At 40.9% G+C, this 16658-nt stretch overlaps 1 long non-coding RNA gene across 1 annotated transcript in view; it reads left to right on the forward strand.

The window, feature by feature from the left end:
• Positions 1–9662: 9662 nt before the first annotated feature.
• LOC103786292 (uncharacterized) overlaps positions 9663–16658 on the forward strand; it is an 82238-nt gene continuing 75242 nt past the window's right edge. Inside the window, exons 1-2 of the long non-coding RNA XR_008620299.2 lie at positions 9663–9782; positions 10774–11088. This is a non-coding gene — a long non-coding RNA (uncharacterized LOC103786292). The remainder of the gene's footprint in view (positions 9783–10773; positions 11089–16658) is intronic.

A 16658-nucleotide genomic window follows, 5' to 3' on the forward strand; every position in this document is an offset into this window, starting at 1 on the left:
GATCCCAGTCAAGGCAGCTAAGGAGCTTGGAGAGGAGGCATGTAATTATAAGGCACTTTCAAATAATTATGCTATTACTACCTAATTAAGAATTGCCACTTTCCACTTTAACTACCTGAAATTCTGAGATCACCAAGCAATGGACCCTCTACTGAGCTTTGGCCTGCTCCCCATGGGAAAGGAAAAGGCACATAGTCAGAAAACACTAGGCTCTTGAGGGGGCCAGAAAGGTCGCCAGAAAGTAACCTGAAATGTTCAGGAGGTGAATCTCCCTTCCCTGCATTTGTCAAACATCTTACCTTTCTGTGCCTCATCTGAATTTGAATTATCTACAAAATGAGGGAAAGAATGCTTCTCTCCCTGGCTTGCTTGTCAGTAGGCTGGTAAACAAATCAAAATATAAATCTCTGTGAACATATTTTATCATCTGTTAAAATAGGGAAATTGATCAACAAACATTTGTTGAATTTTTACTTTCTCAAAGCACTGTAGGGGATGCAGAAGGTTCAAGACGTATAGTCCTCTGACTTCAAGTACCTTCCAACGCAGTTGAAGACCCAACACAGAGGCACTGATTGTTGGATTCAGCCAGCCATTTATTGATTCACTCAAATGTTCATGCCACAAATATTTCTCGAGCACCCACTTTGTGTAAGGCGCTTCATATAGGCACTTGCAACACAGAGATGAAAAAGATATCCATTCTGTCCTCAAGGAATCTGTTATAGTCCGGTGAGCTATAAAGTACAACAGTATAAGCTTTTAAGGGAAACTAAAAGTGATCCAGTGACACAGATATTCTGAAAAGGAAGCATTTTCTGTGTTTGGACAGAAGCATTTCACCAAGGGCCTCAGAGCAGAAAGAAACAGGATTCAAATCTGACATTAGTCCCAGTTAAATTAAAGACCCCGATACCCACTGCCCCATGGTTCTCCATTTCATGTTTCATCTTCCAAAACACAAGCATTAAAACCCCATGGGAGAAGCATCATTGTGGTAATAGAGGAGAAGATTAATTCCTAATTTTGATTTCCTTTGAACCATTTTTACTTGACTGAGTCAAACTTGCTATGGAAGATGATTCACTACTATCTATTTTAAATCATGATCAGGAAGCACAATGACACCCCAAAATGACAGAGGATGTGTTTCAAATGAAGAAATCTTAATTTTTAAAACTTTCTTTTTGAATAATTTGGTCCTTCCTTTTAGAACATAAGGGAAAGAAAATACTTAAAAAATTGTTAAAAAATTCACTACTGGTGATAGAATCCGTATATTACTTATGTAAGCAAAAACTAAAAAAGACAATCTCATTTTGAAAAAAATCAATGATTACAAAAGAATACTGAATGTGAATACTGAAAAAAATGTCTTTCACCCTCATTCCAAATCTACTCCCAGGGGTAACCATTATCAGCAGTTTGGTGTGGACCTTCCTAGTCTTTTGTTATGTATTTGAATTCATATAGAAGAAGGAGTTTCTACATGCACATGCATAAATAGAATCAGAAATAGTATGTATTATTCTGCAATTACATCTTCTTCGAATTTAGCATATCTCGCAGGTTTTTCTAATGATAACCTGCTTAAATATGCCTGAAGGAAACAGAAATTGAAGTCTTCATTTCCTTTTGTGCTCTGCTTTCCCAGGGTAGACTTGCTTCTTTCATCCATCCACATCTGATCCAGCCTCCCAGTAAAGCAGTAATTGCTGTTCAGGTCAGGGAAAGGGGGCAGAAGGGAAAAGGTGAGGGTGCCGAAAATAACATGAGCCACAATGAGTCTCCAGCCTCGCCCAAATGTAGGGAATGCAAAGAGACCAAACATTAATTCTTGAAACTTTTAGGTAAACAATGATCAGCTGGCCTCAGGGAGTAAGGCAATCCTGACCTCAAACTAATCATGATCAAGCCCACATTTGTTGGTCATTATCTACCTGCAAAAATGTGCAAGTACTTTAATGGTATGCCGCCCATTACTGCCCCTTTACTGACAAAATAACGGAAGAAAGGGAGGAAGGAGGGGAGGAAGGAGGGAGGGATGGAGGGAGGAAGGAAGGAAGAAGAAAGGAAGCAAGGAAGGAAGGAGTGAGGAAGGAAAGGAAGAGGGAAGGAAATAAGGAAGGAAGGAGTTTTAAGGTGCTCTTCTTATGGAGGCGTTGGAGGTTCCAGGAGCACACAAACAAGGCAGAAAAGGGTTTATTCTGAGTTTATGGTATGATCATCTGATGTTTATTAGGTAAACTTTCTATACTCAAATTATTCTACTCTGGAGTGAGATGGTCTTTGAGGAAGCATTCTTAAATTTATTTGGTTTCAAACCCAATGAATCAGATACGTTGTCATCCATTGGGTCCTTATCTACTATCCCCCTCCCCATCTTCCAAAACATAAGCAATAAAATTATGCAGGAGAGCTGTTATTTTTGTATCGGAGAAGGAGATTCCTAAATGTACAAGACTTTTTGATGCAGTTGTAGGAACAATCAAGTCTTTGGTGATGATTCACTCAGTCCTGGGAGAACACAAGAAAATCACTACTCAGGGCTTCTCTGGAAACCAGCATAGGGTATGTGCTTATGGAGCCAGTTTAAAAATTTGGAATGATTCTCATCATGTGGAAGGGTTTAACGCAAGTCTGGAGCAAAAGCCTCGGTGGCCATGTCAGTCTGATTCCTGGCATAAAATAAGGTGTGCTCAGATGAGATTCTGAATAACATTTCATAAGGTGACTCTTTATAGAGGTGTGGGCAGGGTTAGAGTGGGTGTTGAGGCACTCAGGGACGAGGAACAATCGTAAGCCCTGGAGTAGTGAGGGAGGAATGAGTGTTATTGGAGCCTGTTGAGACTGTGGCCATTGGGGAAGGGCCACCTGTCAGGAGCTATAGTCCTAGAGGGACAGGATGCAGCCAATGGCATAACTCTGCACTGAAGCAGGAAGGGAGCAGCGGGAGAAATACTCCTGCCTCCCCCTCCTCCTGTATTCCCATCTCACTTTGTGACTGATGGCTGAGCCCAACTGGAAATCAGACAGAAAAGAAATCTGGAGCGAATTCCACAGGATCAGCACCTCAGGGCACAGAGCAAAGTGGAGAAGGTCAGATAATGAATTTCGGTGGTGGTAGTGATGGTGTGATGGTGGGTGTGGATACAGAGAATAGCCATCATTTCAGCCTAATAGAGATTCAGACTAGAGATGAAAACAGTTCAGGAAAGGAAACCTTGGCAGAATTTCATTAGGCTCAGGATTAAATCAAAAGGGCAAAGAAAGTGTTGTCCATGTCACCCTCATGTCCTTAGGGCTTGAAGGGTGGAGAGTAAAGTACCAGTCACTGAACCTGGAGAGTCTTGCTCTTTTGGGTGTTGACACCATCATAGACTCCATGGGCTGGGAGAGAAACCCACGCAGGGTTCATCCCCCTGCCTCTAGGAGGGCATTGATAGACTATTCCGGGGAGATGGGAGGTCTCAGTCTTTTTATTCACACCATTTTATGAGCTGTGAGTTTTGATTCATTATTCACCATGCAAGCAAAGTGAAAAAAATCATTTAAATTATAAACACTTGGAAATTTACTATGGGACACACAAAATTTTAGACTTTGTCCTGGATATAAACAAGATATGCTCTTTGCTTTTCTGAAGCTTATATTCTGCTGAATGAGACAGATACGTGCAAAGCAAATTATAATTTAAACTGAGATGTGATTAGTGTTGTAATGCAGATAAATACAGTATATTATGGGAGAATAAAAAAGTGGAAGGTTACTCTTTATGGTGAATATTAAGGAAAGCAGAGTGATATTTCAGTTGGGTCTTAAAGAAGTGGGGGCAAGGAGGTGGGCAGAAACAGAAAGGCGAAGAGGCACAGCTCATGTGTGGGAGATGTGGATGGCCCTGGAATGGTTGGGGTACAGACTGAGTGACTGGGGGTGAGAAATGGACTGGAAAAGTCTACTGGGGTTGGACCATAAATTACTGAATATCAACACTAAGGTATTTGGGACTGAGATTGCAGTTGCCCATTCAGTATTCATTCCCAGCTTCATCCTTACTAACAGAACACCATCCATGTTTTTTCAGAGTGGCCTCATGTTCATTTAAAATGATGAACTTCCCCAGCTACCCTTGCAGGTAGGTATAGGAGCATGATGTGACCCAGTTCTTACCTACAAGCTGTATGCAGGCATCTACTAGGTGAGGTTTCTGGGAAAGCTGTAGTATGACTGATAAAAAGGGACTCAGATAGCCCATGGCTTTTGTTCTTTTTTCCTCTTTCCATCTTCCTATCCAGAATGCAAAACCAAGGCCTGGAGGCAGAACAGACATCCTGTGACCTTGAAGCAAAAGTTCACAATTGGGAGGGCAGGAAAGGAATGAGAAAGAACCTGGTTCCTGATGACTTCCTATAACAGCAGTATCCATCCCAAAAGGCCTACCTTTGGACTTCTTAGGTGAGAAAAATAAGGCCCGATTTTTCCAGCCTCTGTGGTCATATTTCTGCTATATGAAGCTGCATATACTAGCTCAGTGCTTGAGTGCTTGAGTTTATGGTATAGGATATGTGGAACCACTGAAGCCTAAGAAGTAATAGCACAGACATGGGGTCAGGGGCCTTAACCTGTAGTTCAGCTCTATCCCTAGACATAGTAAGTAAAGACCTGGTGTTAGGTGATCTGGCTGCTTTGAGCTCAGCTCTATCCCAGGATAGCCAGGTAACTCAAGGTGATTCACTTAGCTTTTCTGGGAATTGCATCCTCAATTAGAAAATACAGATTTTCTTAGAAATTCTCTGAAGGATCATCCAGCTCCATGGTTTCCTGACTGGGGCAACATATTAGGAAGATGGCAGGTGGAAATGTGGAGGCTGCCTGCAGAGATGAGAGCTCAGAGCAGGAAAGCCAGTGATGTAGTTATTATGCTTGGATAGGTAGAAGGTGGTGAGATCGTGAATCAGGGGCATAGAAATGCAGACAAAGGTGTTGGTTGTGAAATCACTGGGTCTCCCAGATTGATTGGGTGGGGGCTGTGCTCTGTGGAGAAGTTGTGGCTGACTGATCCAAAAAGTGAATAAAATACAAAGAATATAAAAAGACTGGGTCTTCTTCAATATTACAAAGGTATTGAATAGATTTTTGGAGATGTAGAAATTGTGCATGGCTTTATTTATCACTCTTAGGAAGCCGTAGACGTAGAAGCCAACGACAATAAAAATAACTTCAATTCATGTTAACACTTTTCCCCTCAAGAACTCCAAGCATGTTTATATAATTGTTGCAAGTTTATCATTGCAATGCCCTTGCACTGTGAAGAAGGGAGGTGTGTGTCATCTCTCCCCATTAGCCTGACGGAGAAACTGCCATCTGAAGAAGCAGGGATCTGCTCAAAGTGTGAAGGTGAGCCAGGGGCAGAGCTGGCATTAGGAATTAAGCCAGCCTGATCCCTGACTGGGTGCTCCTTGAGGCCTGTGAGACATGAGAAAACCTAGGATTTGGGAGCTCTGTCCCCCAACACATTAATAGTTCCAGAGTGCATGCTCTAATAAAGAATATCTTTATCTCTTTTTATGTCACTTGACACGTTATGTTTCTCTCTGGAGTCAGATCTGGAGGCGCTAGGGCATGAATGTCTTACTCAAAGCATCAGAGTTTATATGGAAAACAGGAGCAAAGGTGCCCTGCCTCAGTTTCCCACACTGATGAGGCGTTGCGAGGCCACTGTGACCCCGAAGGTGTTTTCTTCTTAGCTTGCTCTTTCAGTTTGCTTACCTGCCAACTTTGCCTATTATGAGACCTCAGGTCTCTATTCCTATTTTTTTTTTAACCTACATTTCAATTTGGTCCAATCTCAGACACAATTCTTTCCCAGATCTCTCTTACAAACAATGGTGCATAACTGGTATATTTTGATCCCAAAATGGCATCCGAAAGCGTTCTGCAATGCCGCCAAGCCAGCACTTTCGGAAGCATCTGACGATATTAATTTCAGTCTACTTCCTGAGGTTTGCAGGAAACTAAAATGAAGAAAGCGCTGTGGCAAAAAATTAAAGCTTCATGGAAAAAAAAAAAAAGGAAGATTGACAGGAAACGAGGCTTCAATAGGACAGCTTGCACTGAGTAGTGCTGTCCTCCTTCCTGCATATCAACATATGCGTAGGGAAAAATAGCTCTCTCTCCTCCTTGCAGCATGGAGATTGGGAAGGGGCCTTGCCTACATGCTGTAGGTATGTAACAACTGGGGTAAGTATACACAAGAGACTGAAGCTCGGGTCCTTTAGACGGGCTTGAAAATTATCCCTGGTGGCCAGACTTTTTCAGAAGAACAAAGATGCATTCAATGTTTGTCCAATTTTTAAAAATCTAAGCAGACAATACGATCAGTTTTTTGCTAAAATCCACAATTTTGTGGTACTGGATTTTTCCACCTTCCCTGTTTTTTATACATTTGAATCTGATGTTTCAAATTCAGGCCTTTTGGGAAAGAAATTCCTTTAAATCTTCCATGTGCAATGATAACTCGAAGCAAATTCTACCCCCAAACACACTGTCTTTCCTTTCAGAATAACTTTCTTTGTCTGGTTTTCTTTTATTCTGATGATCCATGTCCCGGTTTTCTTGACAGTTTCTTGCATGGCCTGAGCCTTCCCTCGCTGGGCTCCTGCGAGGGTCTCTTCCTGTTTCTCACCAGTAGGTGGACATAGTCCTGCTGAGCACTGCAAGATTTCCAACATTTTTACTGATAGGCCCTGCACAGTCTTAGGAATCGCCAGGAAGAATGAACAAGTGAGTCATCGGTCAGTCACCCCAAAGCGTGTGAAGATAGGAGGTGGGGAGGGACAAGTGCTGTATCTTTCAAAGAAAAAAATACTTCAGCTGCTTACCTCCACTGTGACATGCATTTTTGAAAGTAGAGCCTAGTCCCTCCTGTCTTCCGCAGCTGTCTTTGCGTATTGAGATGACGCCTGCAAGAAGGAGATGGCAACACCTGGAGGTATGCGTGGGTCTGCAAATTTGTGGCTACGACAGGACACCTGGGATTTTAGGGAAACACTAAGGAGTCATTGTGGATCATGCAAGGGGCATTGGACCCTACCAGGCTGGACTTTCAGAGGGGCAGGTGAGTTCCTAAAGCAATTTAGTCAGGGAATGAGGGAAGAGAGAAATGTGGAAGGTGCCCAGGCTGGGCCGAACTGAGACATGACACAGCCCTGAGCTCTTCTCCGCCCCACTGTTTTACAGTCCAACTGAGACTTTCCCTTCTTTCTTTTCTTTTCAAATCTATAAGCGCAAGACATGCCCCAATGCCACCATGGATAGTGTTAAGTCTATTATGATTTGTTGTTATTGAGATGAGGTGAGAGATGGGGTGGTGAGAAAACAGTTCTACCTCACTCCTCGCTGTAAGTTTTAATAGAGATGGGGAATTAAATTCAGCACACGCTCATCCCTGCAGTGGTTTTTTTTTTTTTTTTTTTTTTTTTTTTGAGACGGAGTCTCGCTCTGTCACCCAGACTGCATTCTCCTGCCTAAGCCTCCCAAGTAGCTGGGATTATAGGCACCCACCACCACACCTGGCTAATTTTTGTATTTTTAGTAGAGACACGGTTTCACTATGTTGGCCAGGCTGGTCTTGAACTCCTAACCTCAAGTGATCCACCCACCTTGGCCTCCCCAAGTGCTAGGATTACAGGTGTGAGCCACAGCACCTGGCCACAGTGGCCCTTTTAAGGACACAATATGTTATCTCTTCCAAATATTCCAATACCCATATGGGGTCTCTGACTATTATGATCCCCACAAAATGGATGAAAAACAGTGGCTGGGAGAGGGAGTGGTTTGTCCAGGGCCCAGGGTAATGGAGCAGGGAGTGGCCACTAGAGAGAATTCTTGAGAAAGTGCATGGTTAATTGTAAATCACTCTGCAAACTTTGCTTGTTCTTGTTCTTCTCAGACCAGAAGCCAGGATGAGTGGTAAGAAATAACAATGGCAATTGGGCCCACTGAGTGAGTAATAGGGTTAGAACAAGACTTTGGAAAAGTCACCTGGATCCCTACAGCCTTTGTTCCTCTATGATGTGGGCCCAGATTGTGTCACGGTGGTAATCTGGATCCTGGCACTGCCTTGGAAAGGCTTGGTGACGTGCCAGACACAAGACAAGTGCACGGGCGGCCCCCAGCAGTGTTTTCAGCAGGAAGGAGGGAGTGGACGAGTGGCTGCATTGAGGAGTGGATATTTTGGAAGGGGAGATTTCCTCTGGGACTTCTGAATCTTTAAAACTCTAACGAGTTAGACGAAGGTGTACCTGGTCCTGTGGCCCCCGTCCCACCTTCCTGCTCAAGCTCTGAGACATTTAGTCCTGGCTTGACGGTTATTGGCACAGATGTTAAAGGCCATTAGTGGGGAACACGGAAAGCTTTTTCTGAGCTAAAAAGTAAATGTGGGTTTGGCCTATCGATCTGAGCACAATAAAGAGTTTTCATAATTTGAATGCCTGTGTTGTCAGACACACAAAGGCATTTGCTCAATCACAAATACAGTAAACACGATTTGCCAGTGTGTGAGTGGCAGGCATGAGCCAGAGAGAGGAGACGGGGGTGAAAATGTAGGCTGAGCATTTGGAGAAGTAGCTCTCAAGATTCTGAACACCTTGTGACTATAGTTAATAACATTGCATTGTATACTTAAAAATTGCCAAGAGAATTGATGTTAAGCGTTCTCACCACAAAAATGATAATATGTGAGATAAGTAATGCATATGTTAATTAGCTTAATTCAGTCATTCCACAATGGAAACATATTTCAAAACATCCTGTTTTACACCTTAGATACAATTTTTGTCAATTAATAAAACAAATAAAAATTTAAAAAAAGAAGAGTCCAATTATTCTGCATATTTTGATTGGTTCTAAAGAAACTGGCATTTTTATAGAAGTATCATGAAAAAGAAAAGACAAAGTCTCAATGGAAAATGAACTTTCCAAAAAATATAAACAGAATATAGTCATCTTATGCTTGTATATATATTTATTGTCATATAAGTAAATGTACACTTTAGAAAAGTTTAAAATCCAAAAAATTCTCTAAGAAAATAACTGAAAATAAGATAACTACCTGCAGTATTGATGTATCCTAATATTTTCCTATGCAAAATTTTCAACATGGCTGAGGTCAAAGAAAAATTAGTTTGCTTTCTATCATGAATATTTACCCATACCACTAAATGTTCTTCCACGTGGGGAAAAAAGAGATTCACCTGATCAAAAAGCTGGTGCTTTACAACCTGCTTTTCCAGAGCATATTTGGGCCATCCTGTCTTTTGGTTTGACCAACAATTCAGAATCATGGCTTCCATAAATGGCTTTGATATTGTTTTCTCTCATCAGCGAGCCTAGGGGACCTTGCTCATTTGAACAGATTGGTCTTGGTTTCAGATGCTCTGGGAATTTGCATTTGTGAACCTTCCTTGGCATGTTCCTAATGGAATCTGGGGGCAGAATGGAAGCCTGGGATGGCAGGTGTCACTGGCTGACTGTGATTGGATTGTCCAGCCTTCGTGATCCCCCTCTGTGAGCTGTTCCTATTTGGGACCCAGGGAAAATCATTTTAAAAGCTGAAACGTTTTGAAGTAACAAATGACTGCTTTTTTTCTCTTCTCATTTCAGGCATGCTGAGTTTTAGTTCAGAGTGGTTGCACGGGGGCCTCTTCATCATGAATCTGGAAACCCTCTATCATTAAGGATTAGTTCACAGATTTCCTGAAAGTAAAAGAAAAATGGAAAAGGTAAAAACTTGATGTTTTCCAAATGCTTGACCTTTGGAGCATACGCTAGTGCTGCACTTTCTACACAGACGATCTGCACAGAATTTTCTCCTTCCTTACTTTATATCGCTCCTTAATGCCATTCTCTGACTTCCTAATTCTCAGTCCATTCACACCCATCCACTGATTCACAATACTGATGTCAGCTCCGAACTTCCATTCTTTTTCTTTTTTGTCATCACATGTCCCTGTTAGAAAATAGGAAGACACCAGCCACCACCTTGCACAGACTCTGGGATCTAAGACCACACAATGAAAGGGAGAAATCAGTGGCTGAAGGAGTCACTTCATGACTGGGGAGTACAAATGATCTAGACCTGCACCGCCTGATGCTGTAGTTACTACCCACATGCGGCTATTTAAGTTGAAATTAATTGAAATTAAATAAAATAAAAAATACAATTCCTCAGTCACAGTGGTCATGTGTCAAGTGCTTAATAGCTGAATGTAGCTAATGGCAACTGTATTAGACAGTGCAGATTTCATAAACCATTTTATAGGCCGTGTATATCAGCACAGAAAGTGCTACAAGACAGTGCTGATGTGTCTCTTTACATAATCAGGTTTAAGCTGGCACTGTCTAGGGTAATGGCTGACAATCAGGGTTTGCTCCTTCGGGACGACAGTTGGAGAAATGGTCAACCCTTGGTTTGATAATAATAATGCCTTTGAAGGGAGTAAGCCAGAGATAACTTCTTCACAAAATTAATGGTGTTCGTATCTAGGTCTCCAAGCCCCAATGAAGGAATTTAAGATTAAGAAACTTAAGTCTATTTGGAAACAAATGAACAGGCAACCGTCTACCATGACTGCTATGAAAACTGAACTGTGTCTCCCTAAACAGTCCTATGTTAAAGCCCTAACCCCCAGTGTGGCTGGATTTGGAGAAAGGGCCAGTGAGAAGGTCATAAAAGTTACACGACATCATAATGGTGTAACCTTGACCCAATAGGACTGGTGCTCTTAGAAGAGGAAGACACCAGAGCTGTCCCTCTCTCGGCTTGCACTAAGGAGGAGGTCACGTGAGCACACAGTGAGAAGGCGGAGGACCATCTGCAAGCAGGAAGAGAGCCCTCGCTAGAACCCCCCACGGTGGCATCTGATAGTGGACTTCTAGCTTCCAGAACTGTGAGAAAATACATTTCTGTTGCTTAAGTCACCCAGTTTGTGGCATTTTGTCATGGCAGTCTGAGCAGACTAATACGATGAACTTGCATTTGGGTTGCTGCTACTAATAATGGCTGGCATTTGTATAGCACTTTGCAAGGTGATTTTATATCTCTGATTTACTTCTCACAAAAGCTCTTGAGGCTGGTATTAATGTTGTGATTTTACAGATGAGGAAAAAGCCTCCTAAGAACTCTCTGATAATCAGTGATCAAACTGAGATTGGAAATCGGGGCTTCTGAGCCCTACTCCTGTGCTGTAACCACTCTGCAAAAATGTTTTACAGATCTCCCGTGGTTGCCCGATACAGACTGTACCTGGGCAATGCTGAACATGAGAGCGAATCCATGGCTGCTCTCACATTTGAATCCGCTCAATAGAATAATCAAAAGTTCAGGAACATGGAAATCAATATCACACAGTTAATAAGGGGTCTTTTCCAGAATATCAAAATTATTTGTGTACAAATGCATATTTAAATACAAGTGTGTAATTGACAAAAAACATGAACAAGAAATCTACAGATGAGGAAGTTCAAATGCTAATAATTATTTTTAAATGTGCAAACTTCTTAGTCAAAAAGAAAGAGGGGTCATTTTTACAATTATCTAATTAGGAAAAAAATTTAAAATCTTGTAATATCAAGCATTGAGGAGGAAGTGTCATAAACTAGGGAAAGGACTGTAAATTAATTCAGCCTGTTTGGAGAATAGTTTGTCCATATCTAGTAAAGCTGTAGATGGGCACACCCTACATTCCAGGAGTTGACTTCTAGATGTATATCCTAGAGAAAAATCTTTGTTTGTGTACACAAACACATATGATCAAAGATATTCATTGCAGTCTTCTTAGTAATCACAAAAAAATTGGAAGCAAGCTAAATGTCTGTCAATAAGGTAATGGGTGAAGTATAGTCCATTCATATAAAGAAACATTCCCTAGAATTTAAAATTAACGGACTTAACTCCATCAATATAGATACATCTCAAAAACGTGTTGAGTGAAAAGGGCAAGTTACAAAAAGGTTATGTGTTCTTAAAAATTATTTAGGAACCAATTGATATTATATATTGTTTGTGAATACCTAAGTAGTAAAAATATAAACATGGATATAAAGAAAATCCACCTTCAAGGTAATGATTACCTTTGATGAGGGAGAAAAAGAAATGATAAGAGGGAAGTTCTTATCTGTGACTTTTTACTTCAGACTTTTTTCTAAAGCAGATGGGAACAAAGAATTAACGTGTTAAATCTGAGTGTCATGTGGGTATATGCTAAATTATTCTCTATACGTTCATGTATATATACATTTTTTATAATTTAAAATCTCAAAATATTTTGGAAGATCAGTATTCTCCTGACCATTCGCTGTCAGCACTCACAGCCCCTGTCCTGGTATTTATATTCTCCAGAGCAAACAAGGGCAGGTATTCATATTCTCCAGAGGGCCAAAAGAGGCACTCAGAGAAAATGCCTTCTGAAGGGGCCCCAGTAAGTCAAACGTAGATTGGAGTGTGGCAGCCTAGCCAGGATCAGGCACCATGCCCACCCTGTGCTAAACACAGATGCTGTATGGGGCCTGAGACCCTAACTTACAATAGTGGGGAAGAGTCAGGAACAACTTCCCTTGGCTCTGCCTGTCTTCACCCTAGATTAGAAGTCACCACCTGCCTTATGACTTGGCTCTAACACTCACATAACAGCTTAAGAAATCAAAAACTTAAAAGTATTTCTTAAAAGCAATTAATGTGAGACTTAGGCAATTTTTTTCTTGGGTCTACATAAAGCTTAGCTTTGCTAAAAGTGGTTTGTTTGTTTTGCAGGGATAACAAAAATAAAAAATATAATTAGTGTTTCATGAGTCACCCAGCTGACATGCACCTCTTCCTTTTAAAAGCAAGCTATTCAGACACCTTCACCATTCAACACCTTCCCTTTCCCTGCTGCCTCCCTTTTCCCCTCCGAATTCAAGGTTCTCCTAGACTTGCAGAAACTTTGTGTGATATGTTCAACATTTACATCACCTTCCTAAAACATGTGTTTTCTAGAGTCTTCTTGGACATCAGCTGACTTAACCATTGAGGAAATAAATGAACATCTATTGAGCACCTGTTATGTGCTGATGCTTGCTCACTACTTGTTTCATTTGGCTTTACTGGATTCTTATGACAATTCTTTAAAATGTGTGTAATCATTAATATTACCTTCATTGCAGAACTAAGAAAACTGACACAGAATGAGTAAGTAACTTGTCTGCGTTTACAAAGCTAATAACTCTACGAGGTGTAGTCAGGATTTAAAAGCCACACTGGGACTCAAAGTCCTGGGTTCTGATTCTGAATCTGCGACTCATGAATGTGACCGTGTGGATCACTTACCTGTCAGAGCTTTAGTTTTCTCATTCCTGAAATGAAGGCGGAGGACTAGATGATATCGAAGTTTCTTCCTAATTTTATGATATTTTTTGTGGCAATTGTATTACACAAAAAGGACGGAAGAGACCACTTATTTTACCATCTATATTTCTTTTCCTGCTCTCTGTGGACAACACTTCAAGGAATGAGTTTACCAACTGAAAAAAGATCAGTGAGCCAAAAGTGTCCTGCTCAACCAAATGTTCCATTGAGCCATGATTTCTCTGGGCAGGACTCATATCCGGCTCTTTGTTCTGTGAAATACTGATACTTCTGGCAATCAACCTGTGTTATTACAGTTACTGAGTGTCTAGTAAGCACAAAGAATTAGAAGCTGAAAGAGACCCTGTGCACATTAAAAACTTGAAAAGCAATGCCTTGAACTGCATCCACTTGCATTACTTTGAAATCCTCTTAATTCGGAGATAAAGGGACCTGCTTGCTATTCATAGCATGGGGGTGTCGCTGTTTTTATTTTGCCCTATTTGTCCACAGTGTCAAGTTCATATCAGGTACCTCGAGCTCGGTAATTCAGGACCAGGGGCAAATAAACTTTGGATATGAAAGGACAGACGTCTATTTACTCCAGAGGTAACTCTGGTTTTACTGAGACTAAAAGGGTTGAACTTGAGCTGGGTCTCAAAAGAGAGGTACAATTTGGAGATTGTCTCAGAAGGCGGTGTGTGGTGTGTGTGTGTGTAAGAGGGGTAGCAAATCAAAACCCAGGTGGATCTTGACAAAGGCCTGATAGTTGCAGAAATGAGACTCTCATGAATGAAGGAAAATAAAATAGAATAGAGGACACAGAGGGTCTCATATGAGGAATGATGTTAAATTTATTGAAAGGCAGCATAGTAAAGATTCTGGTCTTATGCTACTTGGATGAAATTCTGGCTCTGTCATGTATCCACTTTTGGCAAATCATTTAACCTCTAAACTTTAGTTTCCTTTTCTATGGTAGCTACTTCACAGGGTTGTCATGAAGATTAAATAAGAAAATTCCTGTTAAGTCTTTCAGCACACAACACTCAATAAATGTGCATTATTACTAGCATGGGGTTAGGGATCACAAACATGGCTTTCGGAAGGAGCTACTGAACACCAGAACATTTGAACATGGGAAGGATGTTTCCAGGGCACTGGCAGAATGCAATTGAATTCAGAGGGAAGCAGGAGAATTGTTTGGAGGTCATTGCAATGATCTTGGTATGAGGTAATTAGGTCATCCCTTAGAATGATGTTAATGAGAATAAAAGGAAAGGGCAAATGTGATAGACATTTCAGTGTTTAAACATTTAGTGAATAAAAAGGACACAAGAGAGAAATGAGCCCAAAATGACTTCTAGTTGTTGGACTTGACCTACTAAAATAAGGGCATCATTGAATAAGTGGAGGAACTGGTTTCAGAGGAAAAGCTAATCTGAGGTTTATTTCCTAATGTTGAGGGTATGGAGGGCCACCCCAGTGGATCTTTCCAGGTGACCGTCAGAATTATTGATCCACTAAAGAGAATGGACTGCGTTTACTCTTTGAAGTTTCCTTATCTCCATTTGTGTACTACTTACATTTTCCCCATCTCATACCTACTGTAGCATTGTTGATTTAATTTTTACTTTAATTCAACTTAAACTGATTTGTTTGCCTCCATCTAAGCAATAATATCTGTAAAATCTCGGGCTTTATATGCTAGTTATATTTTGTCTCAGACACATTAAAGTAAAATCATGACTGTTAAAATACAAATATTCATTCATATACCTCCTAAAATCATTCCCAGTACTATCATTGTTATACATTTTGTGAGACAGGAATAAAAATAAAAATTGGAGCCATATAGAGCACTTATTTTCTCATGGAAATAGAATTCTGGAAAGATTAGGAAGCTAAAGTGAGAGAGAAAAAGTGGCCTGAGAATTACAAAGAAAGAAAGAAACAAGAACCAGGATGAAACAATGTCATGCACAAAGGTTGGGGGCAGAATAAGATGGAATGTTGTGAGAAAGTTTCAAAGAAAGGGTGGTAAAAATGCCATTATGTAGAAGAATGAATTTTGAAAAAGCCATGGTATCTAGAATTAGATAACCAAGGTGGGGGTGGGGTCAGATTCAGGATATATTTTGAAAGTAAGCCCACATGCATGATTTACTGATGAATTCAATGTGGGGCATAAGCAAGAGAGAAGAGACAAGAATACCCCTGCATTTTGGGCCTGAGCAATGAAAATATTTTAGCTGTGATTAACTGAGATATGGATGATTATAGATGGTCCAAGTTTGGGGGATGGTGGGAGATCAAGAATTCCATTTTGGACATGACAAGTTTGAGTTGTATATTAGTGTTCCCAGAGAGGATTCAGAGAAGACAGTAGAATAAATGGGTCTGGAGTTCAAAGCTCAGGATCAACCAAGAGATACAATTGGGAACCATGAAAATATAGATTATAACTAAATTCACAATACTAAATGTTTTTATTGTATCAGAATAAACTTGTTTATGCTATGGCAACGAATCCACCTCAAATCTTAATGGCCTATAATTTCAAAATCATTCTTTCTTGTTTATACTGTATGTCCACCTGGTTTGACTAGAGCTCTGCCCCACTTTTCTCACTCCAGGACTCAGGCAGATAAAACAAGGAGAGGGAAGAGAACTTGGGAGGGTTTGCTTTGGCAATGAAATTCTAGTTCAGGAGAGACATGTGTCACTTTCACTCACAAATCATTGACAAAACTAGCCACATGGCCCTAGCCAAGTATAGGAGGTGTCAGGAGATACAGGAAACATGACCCAATCATGCACTTGGAAGCCAGAGAGGGAGATACATTTGGAGTACTTGGTAGTAATAGTCACCACGGTCACCAAGGGAGAAGGCAGGGTGGCCAAAGGGTAGTCTTGGGGCACTTCCACATTCAGAGCTTGAGGAAGTGAGAAGGAGGCAGCTGAGACAGAAGGAAAACGAGAATTTAGTTCCCTGCAAGTCAAGTGAAGTTTTTGTCACTTGGATTGAGAAATTTAAGAGAATAAAAAGGATTGGTAGAGGTGAGTAAAGTCATCAAACCCCACAGAATGAAATAAAGCAGAAAGAAGAGAGAAAGGAGCTCAGGAGATAGATGAAGAATAAGGTGTATTCAGTACCTTACACCAAATCAAAACATCTGGGAGGCCAAGAACACAGGGATTAAGAGCTCCAGCTTTCCAGGGACAAGGGCCCAGGTTGCAGCCCCAGCTGTTACCTTGTATTATCTTTGACACATCC

Source organism: Pan paniscus, chromosome 9 (genome assembly GCF_029289425.2).
Source record: "Pan paniscus chromosome 9, NHGRI_mPanPan1-v2.0_pri, whole genome shotgun sequence".
NCBI lineage: Eukaryota > Metazoa > Chordata > Mammalia > Primates > Hominidae > Pan > Pan paniscus.